This window comes from Calidris pugnax, unplaced genomic scaffold (assembly GCF_001431845.1).
Source record: "Calidris pugnax isolate Ruff unplaced genomic scaffold, ASM143184v1 scaffold70, whole genome shotgun sequence".
NCBI classification, from domain to species: domain Eukaryota; kingdom Metazoa; phylum Chordata; class Aves; order Charadriiformes; family Scolopacidae; genus Calidris; species Calidris pugnax.
Genome location: NW_015090862.1, coordinates 5,632,434 through 5,654,153, shown reverse-complemented (window position 1 = coordinate 5,654,153; position 21,720 = coordinate 5,632,434). Strand labels below are relative to the sequence as shown.

The following is a 21,720-nucleotide window of genomic DNA, read 5'->3' as shown; positions in this document are numbered from 1 at the left end:
CTAGAAAGCCAAATGTTTCAACATTCTTTTTAGGCAATCAGAAATAGATTTATAATAGAATAAGGAAACAATTTCTGTTCAGGAACAGTTGTTCAAATATATCTGCTCCGTCATCTTTATTTCTGATCTGTGTATTTTTAAATATAACACTGTGTTAGAACTCCATCCAAGTACCAGGCCATGAGATTTTGCTTTGCTAGATACTTAACCGTCCCAAACGCCTGTTTAAAGTGCATTGATCTGAGTGTATAAATGGCATTTCATTAAGAGATTTTCTGAGACTTTGATGTTACAGTGTTGAGCACTGTGCTGTGCAGTTTTTAGAAGTCCAAGCTCAGAGTGAAAGGCACAGCCATGAGTCAAGTGCCAGGGCTTCTTATACAACATGGGAGAAGTCCCCTCTGAAAGAGTCGTGCAAAGCCCAGGTCACATCAGAAAGTAAAAAGTAAGGAGGTAACTACAGGTAGTCTGGATTTGCAGTCTTGTTCCTGACAGGAGAAGAGGTTTCTAGGTATTTCCTTTCAGAAGTTAGGTGACAGTAATTTCTTTGAAATCATGCCATCCAACGATGAGGTGACTGTTGAGTTCAGCTGGAATTAAATCCCTTTATTGCAGAGAGCCTATTGCCTTTAAGTCTATTTCTTGTATGGCTCTGAAGAATTCATTAGCCACAGGCCTGCAAACTCTTCTGTATTGATGTAAGCTTATCTCCACTGGGGAAGCTGTTATCCAGATTAGCAAGCTTTGGGGAGAGGGAGAACATGGCCTGGGTTTCTAACCTGACACATGGAAGGGAAAGATTAGGTTGCAGTCACTCTTGGAAGCATTATTGTGGTGGACAAGCTGTATAACCCACCTTTTCCTACTCCAGAAAGAAAAACAAGGCTGCAGCTACTTTTTCTGAGAAGGCCAGTGCGAGCAATGAGAATGTATACTGGATCAGGCACAAGCTGATGACTGCATGAATCCTGATGGACCCTGGTATGAGAAGTAAGTGCTGAGTTGTACAGCCCTCCCAAGATTGTGGCATGTCAAAATGCATATAGAAGCCAAGCTTTCGGTACCAAGAAAGCTTCAAGGTGATTACTGGAGTATAGATGGAAATGAGGTACCTTCAGTTAGAGAACTATTGGAAGAGGGTTTTCAACACTACACTGCAGTTTTTAGTGTATGTATGGTACTCAAAGCAGAACATAAGTGGGAGGTGTGTATCAGCTTTATCCATCGGACCTACTCAGGTAAAAAAGCTGAGGTTTAGCCCTGTGTGACCAAGCATGACTACTGGGGATATTTTATACATCAGATACGTGAACTAAAGATCTTTTCTTATGTTTATATCCATTTTAGAATCTGCAGGGAAAAAAGTGAAAATCCCATGCAGACATTGAAATCATGTCTCTGTCAAGGTAAGAGGGGCATTTCATAACATCTTAATCACAGATCAAATCTTGTAATGTGATATTTAATTTTGACTGTGGATGTTTCTCGTATTACAAAAAAAAATTAAATTAATTAAGCTGCTTTATTGATAGTGTTGCCCTAAATTACAAATATTTAGTGGCCAAATTAGTTTGTATTTATAATCCTGTAAATTCTCATTACTGAATTCAGTGATGAGAAATTCCCCCAGAAGCAGAGAAACACAAATCCACTCACAGTCATTATCACCCTGACTCATTCCAACTCTATGAGAATTTTGTATGTGTTTCTCCCCTCACAATTAGTTTTGCTGTTACCCAAACTGAGAAACACAAACCTTTCCTGTTAACTTTGTAGAATGAAATCCCTAGACATGAGAGCTGTAGTAATGGATGTTGTTCTATGGCTGTAAGGATGGCTATGGGTTCTTCTCTGTTCAGCATGGGAAAAGAATATGCTTTACAACACATGAGATACCAGCAAACTTTTTTCTTGAGCTGCCTGAATAGTGTAACTGCCATATGTCATCATGACAGCAGACACACAGATCAGAAAGTTTCTCCAAATTGTTATTTTGAGTACCATTCTCTTAGTGGTGATATTTTTATTCCTGCCATAGTTTAGCTAAATTATCCATTTCCTATAGGAAACAAATGATATGTAAATTTTCAGTATCACTTGTACAGCATGGCTTCCTAAATCCAGTATTTTGTACTTGTGGATTTTGGCATCAGCTGACACAATCTGAGAGCTTTACGTGCAGTCAGTGTGAACTAGGCATGCACCCTGATATACCTAATGCTATGTATCAATCTGGGCATTCACACTTTTGGAACTGTAATAAGGGATATAGCCTTCTCCTGAATGTCCCTTGTATTTTCTCTTAAACTTTCACTATAAAGTCGCTATTAACGCCCTAACCATAAAAGAAGCAAGTGAATATTGATACCAGATAACTAATAAATAAATATACAAGCATGCGTAAAATGTGGCTGAAAACTAAAAGGGCAAACAACAAATAAGGGCCAAGTCTCTGCTCCTTCCTTCGCTGAGATGTGCCATTTCGCTTTCTCTCGGTAGATGTCAGCAACACTACAAACTTGCCGTTTACCGCTTCAAGAGTCCGTTTGCAATTTTAATTAGTTTTCTAATTTCAGTTTTACAAAGGACTAGCCCATCTAAACCGGTGGAATCTACTGGCCTCTGAGACAGTATTAGAGACTGTTATTCAACATCTTAGAATAATATTGTGTTCTCAGTAATGCAGAACTCATACAGAACTTAGTAGAAGGGGCTTATTGCTACATTTTTAGAATTTTCTGAACATTTACCTCACATTTACCCTCCAGGCAAACATGAAGTAATATAAGATGTCTAATATTTTGCTTCTTTCTGTGAAGTAAATCAAAACCGTGGGAATGTTTTCATATAATTTGATTTACTCCTGTCTCCTACAATACATCTTCAACTCAGTTCAGTTAACTCTCTGCCTGCTACAAGAAAGGGGCACAATCATATTCTGATTGAAAGCTATGGCAAGTGTTCTGTTGCCTCTGCTGGGAGTTGTGTCAGCCTCAGAGGACTTCACAACCACAAAGGAAGGATGTGGAAGGAAGTGTCTTACTAAAATTTCTTGTGTGTGTATGGTAGGGAGAAAAAGGATTGTTTATTTCTGTGTGTAAGGAGCATTCATTTTGCTGTGTATTATAAAATAAAGATTTCAAAATCATCATGTACATGAAATGGGGACGAGAGAATAAACATTCCAGTATTTATTTGGTTAGAAATGAAGACATTTCATTATCTTCTGATTCTCACAGGAGGGTCTTTTCCTTCATCTGATCTTCAGCAGGAATCTTTAATTTTTTGTGATATATTGGGTACTTGTGAAGTGTGGCAGATTTACACTGTTGGAAGTTAAGATCATACTCTCAGAAACAGGATCAGCCCGGAAAGCAGCAGCGAGCATCTCTCTGCGTGCCTGTCACCATGTCATTGGCAAGAGCACCAAAATTAGCAGCACTAAGACTTAGAGGTCTGTTCAGCCACAGGCAGTGCTGGGGACATTTTGTGTGGTCTTCACTTGTCTGTAGGGAAATGGGATATGACTGTTTTATCTTGGCTGCAGAGTGTGCCTATGTTGCTCCAAAGCCAAATTCTTCTAACCAGAGATGCAGCCACAAAAAATAATTTGGAGGGGAATCAGGTGGAGTAATTTTAACTTCTAGCTAAGAGAGACAAAGAGCTGTGCTCCTCAACCTGTGTTGGCTTATCAACAACAACACTGAGCAAGTATCCCACTGGTAGCAAAATCCTACTTTGTTTTCCATGTCCTCCTCAGAACATTGCATTTCCTGTGTCATGAGCAACATTACAATGTGTTGCCTTCAAGCCATGTCATAGTATCCCCTTTATGTTCTTGTTCCCTAAATTCTCTATCCCTTCCCACGATCTGTTCCTTTTGGTGTCCTGTTCTTCAGCATGCTCTTGTGCCTCACTATCCTCTGCTCCTATTATTATCAAGTGGTCTTTGATCCTTTTCTGCTTGTCAGTTGACCCATTCTATATCAATCTTTTTCTCAGATGCACTTTTCTCATAAACCCACAGGGGTGGGCTGGGAGATGCTCTCTGGCAGACAAGCTCTGCCAAAGGATTAATTAGCAGTTCTAGGGATGGGTCCAGAACACGGGGGGGAGCCAGTGGAGTTTAGGCCCCCCACACGGGCCCAAGGATGTCTGGGTCTCAGCCTGGGTAGATGGAGCAGACAAGGAGAAGCAGTTTGCCAAACTGAGTATGGGGTATGTGGCTCCAGGGTGATGAGGCAGCAGCAACACAGAGCAAATTTTACTTAGAGGCATGTGTTAGCAGCCATTTGGGAACTAAACCAAATGACCCCACTGTAATCCTCTTCTGCTGCCTCCATTGTTCTGGGCTCCTTTCTTACTTGCATAGCCAGCAGGAGGAAGTTGGTGGCTTTGGCTCTGTCTCTGACTCCTTCTTTGGCTCTCCTTGCTGAATGGATCTGTTTCTGCCTCTGTTGTTCAGCTGTTGAGCAAGTCTGTTTCTTAGGCTTTGGCTTGCTCTGCAGGGCATGAAGCAGGGAATGCCCAACTGCTGCTGCTTTGCAGAGCATTAGACTTGGAGGGTTGGACTTTACCACTTCACCTCAGACTGAAACTGGAAGGACGTGGAAAGATCATGTCCGGTATTTGGATTGCTAATAATGTTCTGAATTTACATCTGAGAGTATCGGAGGGTCATGAGCTAAACACACATATCCGTGTGAAGTTAGGCTAGAGTTGCCTCTGTGTTACAGGAGTTGAAATCAAGGTGGAAAAATAATGTGAGTTAGCTCAGAGTTTACAAGAAGTCTCAAGCAATTTGGAATTTGGTGGCAAAGTGACAGGAAATGTCCCCATCTTCAGGATTGGGCATAATGACAGAGCCAGAAGTACTAAAAAAGTGTAGTGCCAAACACTGTGTTGGTTTTCATTGTCTCCTATGTAGTTTCTGAAAGATGAACTTTTGCAGTGAGATTGGGCATACAGCTACACTGTTGGGTAATTTAGCATGGCAAGTAGTTGGTCCTAAAGTTACAGTAAGAGTAAAAATTGAATGTTCCCAACTTCATATATACTACAGTATGAAAGAGATGTCTAACTGAGTTTAACTTTGTGCTTGTGGCAGCTTTTTCAAGTCATAATTATTGCACTGGTGGACTGGTTTAGTTGAAAAGGGTGGCAGATCTGAGTTTTCCTTTAAATATGACTTCACTGGAAGAGCTGGCTTAAGTTTTTAATAATACTAAGAATATTGAGCATAGCATCAAAGCAAGGTTTAACTATTATACAGTTGCATAGCTAAATACGAAAAACAAGACCATGAGTCCTTCTGCATGTGCACTATTTCCTGAAACTGATTTTCAGGCCTTATGTACATCAACAATAATGGACCAATCCAGCCAAAATTTGCTTCCACAGCTGCTGGCCTTAGGAAGTTCCCTGGGCCTCCTTGTGTTCTGCAGCTGTGGAGGCTATTCCCTGCACTGAACGAAAGAATCTCCCCTCTCCTGTGACTGCTAATGCTGAATGAGACATCCTGTAACACCCTTTTCAGAGGGGCAGAGCTGACAGCTGAAGGCCATCCTTGGCATTTTAGTCTTTGTAGATAATGACAGATAGTGCATAACCATGACCAAGGATCCCCTCGAGTCCTAAAATAGGAGAGGAGGTTTCTGGGGAATTATTATAAAGGTTCATTGCCCAAAGGTCTTGGTGCTGGTTCTCCTCCTCTCTAAGGAGGAGAGATATTAAGCAGAGGTTTAAAGAAAAAATAATCTGGCATATTAGAGTATTGCAACATCTTAGGCGAGTGCAGAGAGCACATTTCTCCACATACACCAAGAGTAAGCCCAGGAGAACTGCTGCAAGAAATGTTTCTTACAGAGCCGCACAAAACTTGCCTACTCTCAAGTTTTGCTCTGCATTTAGATGTAAAACTGCCTGTCGTAAGTTTCACTTAAATTCCTTAATTTGCACCTTTCAAATGACTTGAAGCCCTCTTGCAGTTTTGCAAATGAAACCTTATGGTTTCAAGTGAGTTTCAGTTTGAGCTTTTAACATTTTTGTTCAAACCTGAAACTTAAAGTGAAATTCAGGGGGTGCAAAAACACGTATATGGAAAAATCAAAGGAAAAATTCACAGGAACTTGTGCAAACCAAACTTGCAAAATTTCCTACAGCCCAGGCTCTGTCCGCTTATGCAGATCATCTTCATCTCCTCCTCTTTGCTATGTGGTTGTGAAGGCCAAGATGTCTGATGGTGGGAGCAGTACTGCCAAAGAACTGCAATGTTTTCATATGGCCCACTACTGTCCTTATGGAGACAGCAATTCATCCAAATCTAAAGTTGTCTTCAGATTCCATACATGCATCAGTAAGGCAAGAACTGTTTAAGCTCTGTTGATACTGTGTAAATGAAGCTGAAGAAACAAGGTTTAAAGCTTATTTGAAGCACGGAAAAGTTTTAGTAACTGAGCTGCAACAAAGAGAGCTAGGTGGTGGGGGTGGGAAACCAGATGAATTATGAGGTTTTATCTAATTTCCATCCCTGCAGCACTTTTGCTTGGAAAACAGAAACTAAGCATGTCTCGTTATTGCATGAAATAAATAAAACAAACCCAGAATGCTGTGGTGGCTTCTTGATCTGTAAAGCATGCAAGGCTAAAACCACCACATGCAAAAACGATCACAAGAAGAGTGAGTGCAAGCTGAAGGATTGGTGATACTTGCTCTTTGCAATGCACTCAGCTCACAATTCTCAGCACAGCTGACCTCTTGGGAACTGATAGGAAGTCCTGGCTCTGCTTGAGTCAATGGGAATTTTGCTGTGGACTTCAGGGAAGCTGGAACTTCACAGCATAACCCATGTTGTGCAATATATTGTTCCTGGCTCTTAAAACCTTTGCAAAATCTCATAGGTGGGCAAATATGCATTTGTAGTGCTCTGGGTCTTCTGTTTAGCAAGGGTGGGAAATTAAAGGCAATCCCTTTTCACTACAACTATCTAGGCTCCTGGTAGTGACATACTATCTTACCTATGAAAATTAAATACATAAATGTAGAACTTTCAGGACTGGAAGTGGTCTCATGTTGCTTGTTCTGTTGTTTATATGTGCTGTCCCTTCCCTTTGTCTGTGCTGTCATCTTAAACTGCTTCAGTGCATACAGGCTTTGGGAATACTTGGAGGAAAGGGTCCTGGTCTTGTTTGGTCTTTAGGCACTAAGGTCCACATCCTCACTCCCATCCTGATGTGGGCCTCAAGCAGTAGTTGGGATAGTTAATATTCAGTCATGTTACTTAGATAATTTAAAGTACTTTCTATTAAGTAAACTGGTACCTCTGATTGTAACATTAGCAACAGAGAAATGCCATGTTCAGCAAGTGAATAGGGATTAATTTTGGGGCTTTGTTCATGGATATCTGTAGATATGTACCACCATCCCTCAGGAAAGTATAAGAATGTTTATTTCTTAAGAATTTTTGTCAGCTTTGAATGTGGAGTGCTATAAGGCTGCCAATATTGTTACAAAAGTTTTTTATCCTGTTCACTCTATTTGTTGAGTTCTTCCTGGTAAGTTAGCTGAAACTTTATTTTCACTGTATGTGTAAAATCTGGATGTTTTCAGTAGTTTGTTTGAAGGTAGGGCAAATTCAATTCATTGACCACTTAAGCTGTGCATTCATAACTAAAATGGCTGAGGTTCCTTGTGTCTCTTTCCCTTGTCTCTCTTTCCCTTGTCTCTTATCTCTGCAAGGCTTAGGTACAAAAATGAGATCTAGAGTCCTTTGGAGAACTTAAAAGTGGAAAAGGAACATACTGTACCTTTTTCATTTAAGTAAGTCTACCTAAATAAATGTACAGATGAAATGGCAAAAACCTGGCAATGAAATGGTGTGAAGCCTGAGGTGTGTATTTCTTGTATAGCATATTGGTAGGGGTCCCAAAGCAGGTCCCTATGTCCTTATATATGCCAAAGCTTTAGGTGAGTGGAAACTTAGGACTGAAATAACACCATTAGTAGTTTTTCAGAATTTTCTGTTCTTGTGGTGGGAAAGGCATTGCTAAGGAAAAAACAACACTTATTTTAATGAGAGTTTGAAAATCACTTCAGTAAATCACAGTATTCATAAGGTGACATGCCAGGGTGAATTGACCTTATAAGATCCACATCAGGAAATATTCCACTATTATTTCCTAATATTTTGAACCTTGGCCTTTTACTATAGAAGCTACAAAAAGTTTAACATCTGTAGAGGAAGCAGCTGGGGTCTTAGAGGTAGAGACAGCTTACTACACCAGTCAATAGATATCCAAATTAAGATGCCACATCAAGACTTTTCCTTTCAGGAAAACAAACCAAAATAAAATGTGAGGTTTACTTCTGTGGTGGCTCATCTGGAGAAGCCCTCTAATGATTGTGTTATGTTCGGAAGTATGACACAAAATCAGCAGAGTGTAGCTAGTGGTGTAGGATTTGGAGTGTTAATTTAAGATAAAAAAATAAGCAGGAAGAGAACTGGTTGCCAAGGGTGTGTGAGAATCAGTTGGGGTAGGATTTGCTTTGTCAGTGTTGTAACCAGTGTGTGAGTGCTCCTTCTGAAGTCTGCAAAGTGGGCACATGATATAGTTGCCCACACACTATGGGTTTAATGCCAGCTGTGGTTGGTTCTTTTTGTTTTGTTTCGTTTTGTTTTTTTAAAGTATAGATGAATAAGGGAAATTATATTTAAGCTTGTTTTAGTTGGGCATATGACACATCAAAACATTGTCTGATTATTTTCCCAGCCTTGCTTTCTGCAAAAGCACAAATAGCTTCAGTTGTCTCATAAATCCTCAGTGATTATGATACATTTATTTATTACTATCTATGCAGACACAAAATGACCTCAGCAAAAAAGAAGCCAAAACAATTTCTTGATTTTGGGAGAAAAAATTATTCACCCCCATCTCTCTTCCACCCACAACCTCCTTCAGGACGCTGTGACTTTGTCTTATGCTTCAGCAGGAAACGTATTTTTGGCTGAGTTTGAACTCTCTGAAGTGTGTTGGGCCTTACAGGTATACTGTCAAATAGAGTTTGTATTGGACATGAGATGCTTCACTTGAGTACATCAAAGTCCTAAGGTTTCCTGTAAAATTGATCTTCATGGTTATCAATATATGACTGGCTAGTCATTTATGTTGTATTATTACACTATTTCAAATAACGTAAAAGTTAAAGGGAAGAAATACTTTCTGTGCTGTGTAAGAGGGATGTGGGACCAAGTTCACTTCAGCAGAGAGCTGAGTAAATTGTTGAGAAACACGATAAAATAGGATTGTATGGTTTCTAGAATTTTGTGTGGGTGCATGAATAGAGTACAGGAATAAGTTCAATTAATTTCTAAGGGGTATTTCATATGTATTGATGAAGGGGCCTGAGTTCTGTTCAACACCATGGATAATATAATTGGAAATCATTAAATGAATTAGCTGTATTAGATGTTCCACCCAATCATGTTTTACAGGGAAAATCTTATGATCAGACCAGATATTCATTTAATGAAGAACTTATGGTAGCCATTTCTTATAAAGTCAGGTATAGACCCTTTTGAATTTTGGAAATTGGCAGCTTAAGAATATCTTGTGCTGGGTAATTGTGGGCATATCTGTATTTCTTGAACTGATCAAATCCCTCTCATACAACATTCTTACTTTTGACTCCCGCATATGCTATGGCAACAAATTCTTTCTTTTGTTTGTTTGATGTCATTTTACGTGGTAGTCCTACTTTGTTCTTTTATTGTGAAAAATAATGACTAGTCATTCCCTGCTCAACCATATTTCCTTAAAGTTACCTCTTTTCAACTAAAAAAGTAAAAAGTGTCAAACAATTTCTATGCAATGCACTCTGTCTTCCAGTCCATTGGCAGAAAAGTAAAGAGGAAGAAAAATTATTTAAAAATATTTTTCAAGACTAGATACATTTCAGGATCTAAATCTGTGCCAGTTCATACACTGTCCTGTAGTGGATATAATGTGCTTTCAAGGCTTGAGAACAAGTGTTAAAGACAAAGTATAATTAAAGATGGAGATTATTTTTTTTTAAAGAAAAAAGTGACAGCGTATGAGATGTGCCTGCCGAAGTTAGATCATAGCCCATTGAATGGGTATTTAAACCAGAAACAATAGCTTATCTAGAAAAAGTGTTATCTGTTCTTGATGTTATGCAGCAAAACATTTGCTAGGGAGCAACAGGGGGCTCCTAGTGTTAGACTGTAGGAGGCGGGGATTTGTGCAGGGGCTTGGAGTGAGGAATTGTCTGAAGGACAGAGGGGTGTGGACTCTGTTGAGAGGGGAAGTACTGGGCAAGAAGGAAGGTTACAAATGAAGTTCCTTGGTGGTCAGTTGGGGGACTGGATGTGTTTTATGTTGTTATTAATTGCTTTGGCATAAGAAGACATAATTTTGATGGAATTTGACAATGATACACAGTTGGGACCCATTGCTAATGCAGAAAGGACAGGAATATCTTAAAGGAAGAAATGGATGACCTCTAGTTATGGAGTAATAGGAACAGGCTGAAAGTTAATGGAATGAAGTGCAAAGTCAGGCACTTTGCGATCGCTGACAATTTTTGATATAAGCTAGAAGCTCATTGTTTGGAAACAACAAAAGAAGGGACAGACCTGAGTGTATTAGGTGATCACAGGATAGCTGGTAGCCAGCAATATGTTCCAGGCACAAAAGGGCAAATGGAATTTGAGATTAAGCAAGTCTTCCCTGTTGAAATAAGGAAGTATTTGTGCCTGACAAGGCATGATGAAGCTGTATCTGAATACCATGTACAACTCCAATTTTCCTAGTTGAAAAAAGGGAAACTCGGGCTGCAACAAATCCACAGAAGAGTTACTGGGATCATGGGAATTATAAGCTTATCTGTAAGAAGAAACTAAATTGGCAATGGTTTATTTAGCCTAGCAAAATGAAATCTGAGATGTGACATAAATATATCCATGGGAGAAAATACCAGAAAAGCAGTGCTATTTAAAAGACAACAATTAAACACAAACAAATTGATATAAATTGGCCTTGAGGAAATTTGAGCTGTAGTTTAGATTTCTGACTAACAGAAGAGCCAGGTTCTGGAACAAGCATAGTGGGATGGAATAAGAAGAATTAACTAGTTTTACAACAGGGCTGTGTCTGTTTATTGGAGGACCAGTACAGTGCACTTTTCTGTGGACGAAACTGATGGCATGACCCAGAAGTCTTATGGAGGAGCTTCATAATTCCTTGCTTGATCCTAAGTTAATCCCCTTTGGTTAGCGCTTGGATGGAGGTGTTTTATGGGATGTGTAGAAATTGTGTGAGATTTTATTTTTGATTCAGTGGTTAAACTTGAGAATCGGTAATGCCTTAAAATATTATCACTGTAGTAGATCCAACCTTGACGCTGTATGGAAAACTACCCTTTCTAGAAGGCCAAAAAATTTAACAAATCCTTATGGTTTTGGAAGTGAAGGTGTTAAAGCTACACTAAAGGCCATCTTTCATTACTCCTCTGATAGACTAGCAAACCAGTGTACAGAGCTAGAAACTGCTCAGCTGTGCCAAGATGTATTCCAAATTTCATGAATTTCAAGATTTTTACATGCTCTGTTATAATACATTTTTTATAACATTCATTTTCTACCAATGCATTCACCAAATGGCACACTTACTCCACTTAATGCATTTAGATGAACAGGCATTTTTACTTCCCAATAAAGAAAATATTTCACATTCCCAATTTAACTCATGTGTATAACTTGCTCAAAAATACCTTTGCTAAAGTCCCTTCCATCTCTGAGCACCCAAGGAAGGAAGGTAGTATGAAACCGGAATAATTTTCTTCTCAATAAAAAGGACTTCCTTAACGTACAGCCAAAAGCTCGTTGATAAAATTGTCAACATATTCGTGGTCTAATCAGAATGACATGGTTTTCAAAGAAGAATCTTTCATAAGTATTTCCCATTCATAACAATAGAATGCAGCAGTGTATGAAAGTAAATACGCTGTGTGGAAATTTATATAGACGTCAATCAGTGTTTTATGTTCTCTGGTCAAGTTCAGTTGTACTTTTGAAATCCTCTAAAAGCTGCTGTAATACTTCTCTTTCAGAAAAAAAACCCAATTGTCCTGCTGGCAGGATTAAGCCCATGATGGCTTTTCTCCTTAATTTTTTTCATTTTGATGTGCCATGTCACTATAGGTTCATATATGTAAGATTTCTAAAACCCAGCAATGCCAAAACTCCTCCTCTTCTTTTAGCCAGATGTTTCATTTTAGAAACATCTTTTTCAATGAAAGTAAAGTAGATTCAAACTTTTGAAAAGTGGATTACCATAAAATAAATATCCCAGAATAGTTGCAATTGAAATTTAAGTTCTTCTGACTGAAACAAAAAATGACACCAAAGGGGCTTTTAAATGATGATTTGCGTGCTAATTGGCTAAAATTCTTTTTTTCATATGCTAACGTTTGTTCAGCTGTGTTTGTAATATATCCCCCAAAATTTAAGATGCATTACTTAAGTTATATTTCTATGCTCCTTGTGGTTTTATGAGAACTTCTCTTGAAAGAAGGGCTTTTGTTTGGGGAACTTTCTATGCTTATTATTCACAGGAAGGATGGTGATGTTTTTCTCAATGTTAAGTCTCAAGAAAAATATCATAGAACTCACAATCTTAAAGTTTGCCTACTGGTTTGATACAGTAACTGTTTTCCATGTGAGGTTTTTATTTTGTATGTCTTCTGCAGCTGGGATAATTACTGAATTGTGAAAAACTCTGCGTATATATACCAGTGTACTGTACTCCAGATAAACATGAGTAACACAGTTGATCAGATCTTCCAAATTAAATACAGAAATACCATTCTTTTATTTGTGCATTCCTAATCTATATACAGTGGGAGTTAATGCATTCTGACATTTCCATACATGTGGCTGCATGTTTCACAAATAATCTGACCTGTATGTGGCTATCTTGAAGCTTTTGGTATATAGGTCATTTAACATTTCCTTAATGAATAGTTAAGTAAAGTGACTGTTTTCTTAAGGTCATCTCAATAAGAACATAAGAAACACCTTACTGGATCAGAGGAGCTCTGTGGCTCCAACCGTTGCAACAGGAGATGTTCTACAGAGAGTGCACCTGAGCCTAGCCACTTGCTGTGGTCCATTCTCTTTAGACTTCCCAGCACCTGCAGTTGTTAGACAGGGATATCAGGGTGCACAGTCCACCAATAACCATTGTATGTTATCCACTTATGGATCTATTGTCCATGAATTTATGTAATACCTTTCTGAATCTGGTACACTCTGTCCTTGCCACATCCTGTGGCAGCAAGGTCAGAAACCATTCTGTCCCTGTGTAAAGAAGTACTTTGTCTGTTTTGTATTATGTGTTCATTCAGTGCCACCTAATACTTTGAAAATTGCAGGAATTTTTGTGAATAAAATTTCTACATTCATTTTTCACACTTCCTTCATAATTTTGGAAATCCTGATTGTATTGCCCCTTGATTTTCTCCCCAGATTGATAAATCTTAGACTTTTTGGTCTCTCCTTGTAAGTCACCTGCTGCAAACTATTGATCACTTTAGCCGCTCTCTCCATATATTCTAAAATTCTACCATTTCTGTTTCAAGATGCCAAGAACCAGAACCTTTATAATTTCTGATGCTGAGTTAATATCTGACATTGCTTATTTCCCTAAAGCTGTATTTAATTTTCTGTTTGGCTTAATATTATTTTACCTTTCATGCTTAAAGGTAAAGGTAAATTCACTGAATTTCAATTCTCTAGAAAATGGACATTGCAGTAGAAGGGTTAAAAGTAAGTAGCATAGCTGTTAACAAACTAAACCCAGAGAGCTAAATATACAGTTGTTTAGGTTTCCCAGAAGGAATCAAGTTTGACTGGATGTGGAACTGAACTATGTGAACCTGACAAAATAGGTGAATGGAATCTATACATGTGAAAATAGAGCGAGAGTTTGATAAAGCTGGCTATAACATTAAAACTTATTTTTTAAATGAATGTAAGTTCTTAATGGCAAATCTGTATCTTAATGACAAAGCTGTAGCCATCTGTATGAAACATGGAACTAACTAGATTATTTTGAATGGCTTGATAAAGCAGTTGCAGAATAGCTCATAAAAAAACTTTTCTAGTGCTGTAGCCTTATTACATTAAAAGGCCATTAAAAATGTAGCAGGTTTGAATGTGACCTCATTATTAATTGTGGCTTCTTTGTTGATGGTTTAGAACAAAGCGTGGCTGAAGTGCTGTTAGGGATGATGCACCCCACAGTTTATGGGGTGAAGGATGTGGAGTAATCAGCCTGCCCTTGTACTGACTTCCTGTGCAATTTTACAAAAGTGAAACCAATCCAATCTTCTCCTCTTGATTGGGACTGAAGGCTGCGATTATGAATTTCCTGAATGAAAATTTCTGTCTGAGCTAAGAAGCTGACTCTGCTCTTAACTTCAATGAAACTATTTTAATCCAAAAGCTCTAAATCTAACCCATAGTGTTCTGGAAGAGTTAGCTTACTAAGCCCAGAAGACACCCTTACTTGAGTCTTTACTTACTTTTTAAAAAATTTCTTCCATCTCATTTTTCGTCTTGTCAAATATTGTTACTAAACTACTCTTCCTTTCCTAAGCTTCACCTTTTCTTTCTCTTCCACTCTCTCCCTCTCTATCTCATCAGAACCAAATTCCTGATGTCTACAGATTATAATGGTTTATATTTTTCCTCTCTCCCTTATTTTCTTATGTTTACTTGCTTCCTTCTTTCACCGGGTTTTCCTCCTGACACACATGGTGTTCTCTCTTATTTCAGAATGGTCTTACAAAACAGTTTAAGGAAACACAGTTTTATCTTCAGTTTGGCAGCTGCTGGTGTACTTCATGTGCTTAAGGACAGGCAGGTACGAAAATAAGTTACTATGAGGTACAAATGAAAGGGAAACCACAGTTCGTAAGGTATGCTTTGTTAACTGCCTATGTCACTTCTCTGGTTCTACCATAAGAGAAACTTGATGATGCAGTGGCAGGGAAAGGAGAGAAGGCCAAGTTAACACATACTTATGACAGTTAGTGGTGTATAGTATACACAGAAGTAGTTACCATGGAATGACAGATGTTTGAGATATATATCGCTACAGGTATAACCCAGTTTTCAGGTAACCTCCTGGTAGTCTGTGAGAAAGAAAAATAACTTTCTTTTTGACTGACGTAATCCACGTCTGGGTGCCAAACTGATTGCCGCAATGTAGAGAGTGCCCTCATCGGGCAAGTGCTGAAGCATCTGCCCGTGACTAGCACAGGACCATTATCCTGGAAGGAACTTGGAGGCTGGGAGGAAGCAGAGACATTGTGGCTGTTAACAGGGGCCATGAACAAAGCAAGCTTACTGTTCTACTAGAAGGGAGAAAGAAACCTAGCTGTGATTTTGCGTTTTGCTTAAAAAAAAAACCAAACAGAAAAAGTTATCTTGGGCATACATAGGAAGTAATAGAGGCAGAATGGAAAAGTCTACCAATAGTTTTACTTGTTTCCTTTCAGGGTTTTAATGATAGTGCGATGTTTGATCTACAGCTGTGGCTTGCACCGATGAAGCCGTGCAGGAAGCTTCACTGCCCTTTATGCTTCACTGTCTCCTTTATGTTTCAGTATCATCGCCTCTGCTGATGTATGCTTCATTCCTTCTTTCTCCCATGATTTGTTTATCTTCTAAGCCCAGTGTAAATTGACTGTGTGTTTCTAACCAAGGCTGGAAAGTGGAGAAGAAGCAAGCATATTCTGCCTCAATAGAGAAAGAATGATGGGAAATAAACAAGGAAAATAAATGACAAATCAGGAACAAATATGTAGTTTCTCTTTTCTCCCTGTTTTCCTGTTAATTCCTTGGAGTGTAGGAATAATTAATTTCCATCACAATTAAATGCTGCTAGCCCTTTAAAGTCAAAACCACATATCCCATGGTTCCTCAGAGCATTTCCCAGGAGTACAAAGAAAGAGCTCAGAGGTTTGGAGAAGGCCATGTCTCTAGGGGAATATTTAGCAGTGGTAGGACTGTTTTCAGTCTTGCATCTTTGTTCTGCAATACATATAAGAGAATGCCCTTCACTGAAGTTGGTAAAATTGAGGTGAGCTGAGTTAATCCTTAAAAAAATTCTGCTACCTTTCCACCTTTCTTACTCCATAGCAATGTATGTGTTTCACTCCAAGTTATTGTTAGTCTTTTCAGCAATCCTGTCATACAATGTGAGGCTGGAGGGACAACTCCTGATACTAATTTCTGATTCTGTGTTCTAGGTACTGAAATACAGGACTGCTCGTAAATCTACTGGTTGAAAACCTTGATGGTGGGTGAGTGCATAAAAACATATTTCTGCAATGCTTTGTTTGGGGATAAGAGTAGTGCTGTGCATCACATGCTCGTAACTTCTCTCTGATTTGCTCATGTGGGTTATGTGATCTGATACAGAGTTATAATTTGCATAAGTACATAGATTATTAATGGTAGTACACTTACCTAGTTCTGTTTCTGTTACTGCCAAAACATTATTTATTTCAGTAACTCTTTGTGGCAGTGGGTTTCACAGGTTATATGAAGAAACATTTCCTTTTCTTAGTTGTAAACTTAACTAAACTAAACTGGGCTCTAAATGTGTGTATATAACTCTTGACCTTGCATTCTGAGAAGTGGAGCAGGTCCTCTTTTTTCTTCAGAAGATCTTCACTTGATTAAAAAGTTTTCATTGCCTAAGTTCTGCTAGTCACATCACATGTAGTAAAAATAAACACACCAATTGATGAATGGAGGACAAGTTACAAGGCTAGGAAAGGGGGGATAGTCACCTACATCTGCACAGGAAAATTAAGATTTATTCTTGCTTTGTTTCTGTATGGAGTATGTTTCTTGCAGCCAAGCTGAACTTCTGCATTTAAACACATAAGTTATGTATATGCTTAATTTTAAATACAAGGATAATCCCATCACTTACATTGAATTCATTTGTAAGAATTTGCTGAGTCAAAGGTTTAATCACACACATTTTTTTAAATCCTGCAACACTTTAAACAATGATCCAGGCATAGGATCTCTGCATTGACCTCCTAGTGTAACAGGAGCCTCATTTGAGAATATTATTTTACTTAACAGATTTTAAAATTAATTAAATTAAAAATAACTATGAAATGCTTTTGTCAACAAATGTCTAAGTACATTTCAAATTAGGGTGAGCATCACTTACACCTGAGGAAATTGAAACATGTAGAATTTAAGTGTTTACAAGAGTATTAGAACCAGGGAAACTTACAAAAGTCTTGTTAGTTCATCCTCTGAATCCAGGCCCAGAGCCTTAGGCACAGGCCCAGACTGCTTCAAAATTCTGGCTAAATATACTTTCATATATTATCGTAAGTCTCACTCCTCAAAAAATTAGATACAAAAATTAGAGGCCCAGTGGCATATGTCTTGAAGATTATGAAAGTTTTGTTCTTGAGTTTGCTGGGGGTGAGAGTGAGTCTTCAGTTCCTGAAAGGTATTGTGTTTTATTGTGTTTTCCTTGTTTCAGGTGTGTTCTATTTTCCAAGTTTTTTTTCTATGGACCTATAAAAAAGTAATTCCACTATTTAGCAGTTTGATCAGGGGAAGGTTAACCTTGAGGGTTAAATTTATTCAGTACTGCCTATTTTTAGTCAAAGTCATTGTGTGATTATCTGGAAGCATTGATAATTCTTCATTTATGGCTAGTTTACATGTTTGAGGGAAAAAAACAGACTAGCACTCTAAAAAAAAATTTAGTTTTTTTAAACAACATGGCTACTCTAACAAAAACAGGCTATTTATGGAACCAAAATATTCAAACGTTTGTTGGACCTGCATGTATTAGAGTTCAGTTAAAAGGATTTGAAGGTCAGGCTTGTATTCCACTTGAGAGATAGTAGTGACAGAAAATGATTGCACTTCATTTAGGTATTTCTTCAAGTTACCCAAAGGCATAATATTTGCAACCTCTACTTAAATACCCGATGAAATTAATTTAATTGTAAGGAAGCTATTTCATATTGTTATGGCACTGTATGTCTTCACATTTGACAACTACCAGCATTTAACCTTTTCATTGAAAATTACTTTGGGGATCCTGCCAGAAACTTCAAATTGCAAACACTAACCCCCATTACTGAGCCACGTAATACAATAGGCACAAAGTCAGATGTCCTTGATGGGCACACTCTGGGGCTGTGTGGGTGGGAAGTTCTGTGTCCTTCCAGAATGAACTTCCTTTGGCTACAAAGGCTGGTTATAGTTTAAGGATCTTTTAATTATTTCTATATACAGATACTTGTCGGAAGATAAAGTGATTATTCCCCCTTAAAGAAGTGTTTTATCTTGTTATTGTTTAAGGGAGGGGCAGTGATTGAAGGGGAAGGAAGGTTTTATTATTTTTTAATGTCTGGATTTTTTGAATTTATTGATTTTTATACAGGGTGGGGGTGTGCAGGGAGGGAACAGACACAGAGAGAAGTATTCCTTTACATTTTCTAAAAGAATTGGAGTTGAAAGCTACAATAAGGTGTGGGATTAGTGAAGATCTCCAATAGTAATGGCTGTGCATAGCTCAGGTAATGCAGCCACAGCAGTTCCTAAGAGAGGATGAATGCAGCTCCAGACCAGCCATGAGAACCATGTAAGGGTTTCATTTAGCTCTGTGAAAGATTCTTAGTTAAAAGCTGCTGTTACTATTTTGTCTGTAACTGTTTTCAGAAGTACTTTCTGAACGTGGACTTAAAATGATGATAGTCCTTGACAGTTCCAATGTTGTTATCCAGAGTTGGGTACCCAGAAGCTGAGACAAACAATGTGTTTTCAGACTCTGAGAGTGTTTTGGCTGTTCTGAACACTGCAGGTGTAGGAAAGTGGAAGTTAAGAGTCCACAAAGCAGGAATTTTTATTCTGCTAATGTAATTTTTGGAGAAGTACGAGGATTACCCACTGCCAGTTAAAGGCTTTTCAGTGTTCCAGGCAAAACTAGATTTAACTGCCTTGAGTAGGAGGACAGGACCTGGGCTGTATCTGAGCTAGGAATGGGAAGTTAAGGGAATCTGGGGAACAAGAGACCTGCTGACAAGGATTTGCTGTTCTCTGGTGCTTTGAAGATGTTGACTGCTGTTGCTTCTTTGAAGCTTTTAACTGCCTTTGGTGGAAGTGAAAGGAGAAGGAACAATACTGACTGCATAAGAGTTTGCTGTAACAAAACAGTTCTCAGAGTTATAGCTGTTTTGCCTTCATTGCACTTAGTTGAAATGAGTGAGTGGGTTCAAAATTTAATGGCAGAAGGAAAGAAGAGAGCATGTGATTGTGTAAGCTTTCTCCCCCTAGGAGACCAGCCTGACTGAAGAAAAGATAGTTTTAACTCAGTGTGTTTAAAATTCAAATTGTGCAGCTCAAAAACCTGTGTTGTTCTGAGCTCTTTTGGATAGAGGTCAATTTTACAAGACAGCATGCATGAGTGCTGAAAAAACTCTTGCGTAAAAATATGAGCCATAGTTTGGTCAAAGTAGAGTGTATATAAAATGATCTCATGCAAATTCTCTTGAAAAGGCATGCAATAGTATTTACCCTTTCCAGAAGAGAGACTCAAGTGAAGCAAGGAATTGTAACTACATTGTTTGTGGCCTGGTAGGGAAGAACGATGCATAGCGTCAAGTGACTTACATTGCTAACTCCTCTTTGTATGGTTAAGTTTCATGGAGTCCCGTAGCTGCTGGGTAGTTATATATAAAGGCTGGAATTTTGGTTTCTAAATACATTCAAATGCAGCATAGTATTTAACTGGAAATACAAAACATTTTAAAAAATAATCTTGTCAAGTAAGGAAGATTTCAGTCTGTCAATTAACTGAACGTGTGTAAATACCCTGAGGATGGGAAGTAATAGGGAATATTGTGTAAAAGTAGGGTTAAGCTGTGATTATGTGAATAGGAAGGAATACACAAAACTTGGCTCTGTGAGCATGTACTGCGGAAATACCTGTGCCAAACTAAAGGAACATGGAGCCTCTGGAATTAGACCTGGAAAGAAACTGTAGTTAGTTACTATTACTTGCATAGGCCTGGTTTGTGCATGTCATATTCAGATAAATTTTCTGAATGGATCTACTTATATAAACATTTTGTCATGCAAGTAACTTTCATGAGTGCTGCGTCCTCAGATCGTTCATGTGAGGTAGGAGAATTGGGCTACAAGCTAATGCTGGTCACTCGCTTTCCAAATCTGGGTGTTTTAGTCTTGTGGCTTAAATGGAAATGGAATGCTTCCCACCACCCTAGCTTTACTAACAATTTCAGTTTTGTGAAAGGTCAGCACATGAATGTGTCTTGTGACATTACACATTGCCTTTGCTCAAAAATTCACATGCACAGGGAAACTGACAAAACAGTTTATTTTGGAAAATTAGTAAATCCAAATGATGGATACCATGTGTCAAAATAATCCTTGGTGCACGTGCTTGCATTTTCACATGGACGTTTTTGAAAATTATACTGTGGAAACTGAATAGAGATTCAGTTTGCCAGGGAGCAAGCTTAAGCCACTTCTCTGTGCAGACTGCAATATGTGGTCTTTTTTACTGAACATGGAACAAAAGCAGTTCCATCTTTACATTAGCCCTTTGCTATTGTGCTCCAGAGTTGTCAAATAAGATCTAAAAGACCAGTTAGTGGAGTTAGGAAGAGGATTAAGGCTGGAATTTCAGAACTAAAGGTGTGAAAATAGCTGAATGGACTTTAGGATTCATTTCTCATTCCTTGAGGACTCCAAATACTTGGTGCTTAGTTGAATCTGGTTGAATTCTAGACCCATTGGTGAGAAACAGGCGTCTCTGGGAGGCGTTTATTTGATGTTCATCCTATATATTCTAAAAGAGAAGAGGTGATGTAGGATGTTACAGAAAAATTTCTTGGCCTCTAAATGTTGACTAATATAGCACTGTTTAAACAAGTGAATGGTTTTTCTCTTTTCTGCTTGCTTTAAAATCCTAGGTAAATCTCATGTGAAATAGTTATTCACTTTCACCTTGATCAAATGTGGTTGAGAATGATTGTTGAGATACTGAGGTTGTGCTGCTGTGTATGATTATATTTCATTGATGCTTTAAGGACAGGCTTGCATATTTTTATTTTACTTCAATAACCCAAATACAAAAATGCCTGCAAGCTCTTTGCTCAACCAGTGCAGGGTGACACATAGCAAATCTTGAACTGGAAGAATAATGCAGACTTCCTGAGTTCCAGGAAATTGAAGTAACCAACAAGGTCACTACCTGTGAACAGAAGGATATGGACTTGTTTTGGTTACTTTCTTAGCTGTTTTGAATACAGTTAGGGGGATATTTCTGCGCCTACATTAACACATATTTTGAAGTAGTAGCATTCTTCTTCATCTGCACACTGTTCTACATGTGGGAATATATATGGAAGAGGTTGAGGTCTCTTCAGTAACAAGGCCCTAGCCTGCTTTTATTTTGATTCTGGTTAATGTTTGCTCAGTGAGCTGGGAATGGGAAATTCACCTTTGAAAGCATCGTGTCAGTATCATGCTGAAAACCAAAATCTTTTTTGTGGAGACTCAAATTTGCTCAAATATTGAAAAATTTTGGTAGAGTTGCCTTTTCAGTCCTCTTCCTAAAGTAGAAA

At 38.3% G+C, this 21,720-nt stretch overlaps 1 long non-coding RNA gene across 1 annotated transcript; it reads left to right on the top strand.

Moving 5' to 3' along the window:
* The first annotated feature begins 886 nt into the window (after positions 1 to 886).
* On the top strand, positions 887 to 16,367 carry LOC106889566. Its single transcript, XR_001412368.1, has 3 exons — positions 887 to 990; positions 1,348 to 1,406; positions 16,333 to 16,367. It is a non-coding gene; the product is annotated as an uncharacterized LOC106889566 (long non-coding RNA).
* Positions 16,368 to 21,720: the final 5,353 nt, after the last annotated feature.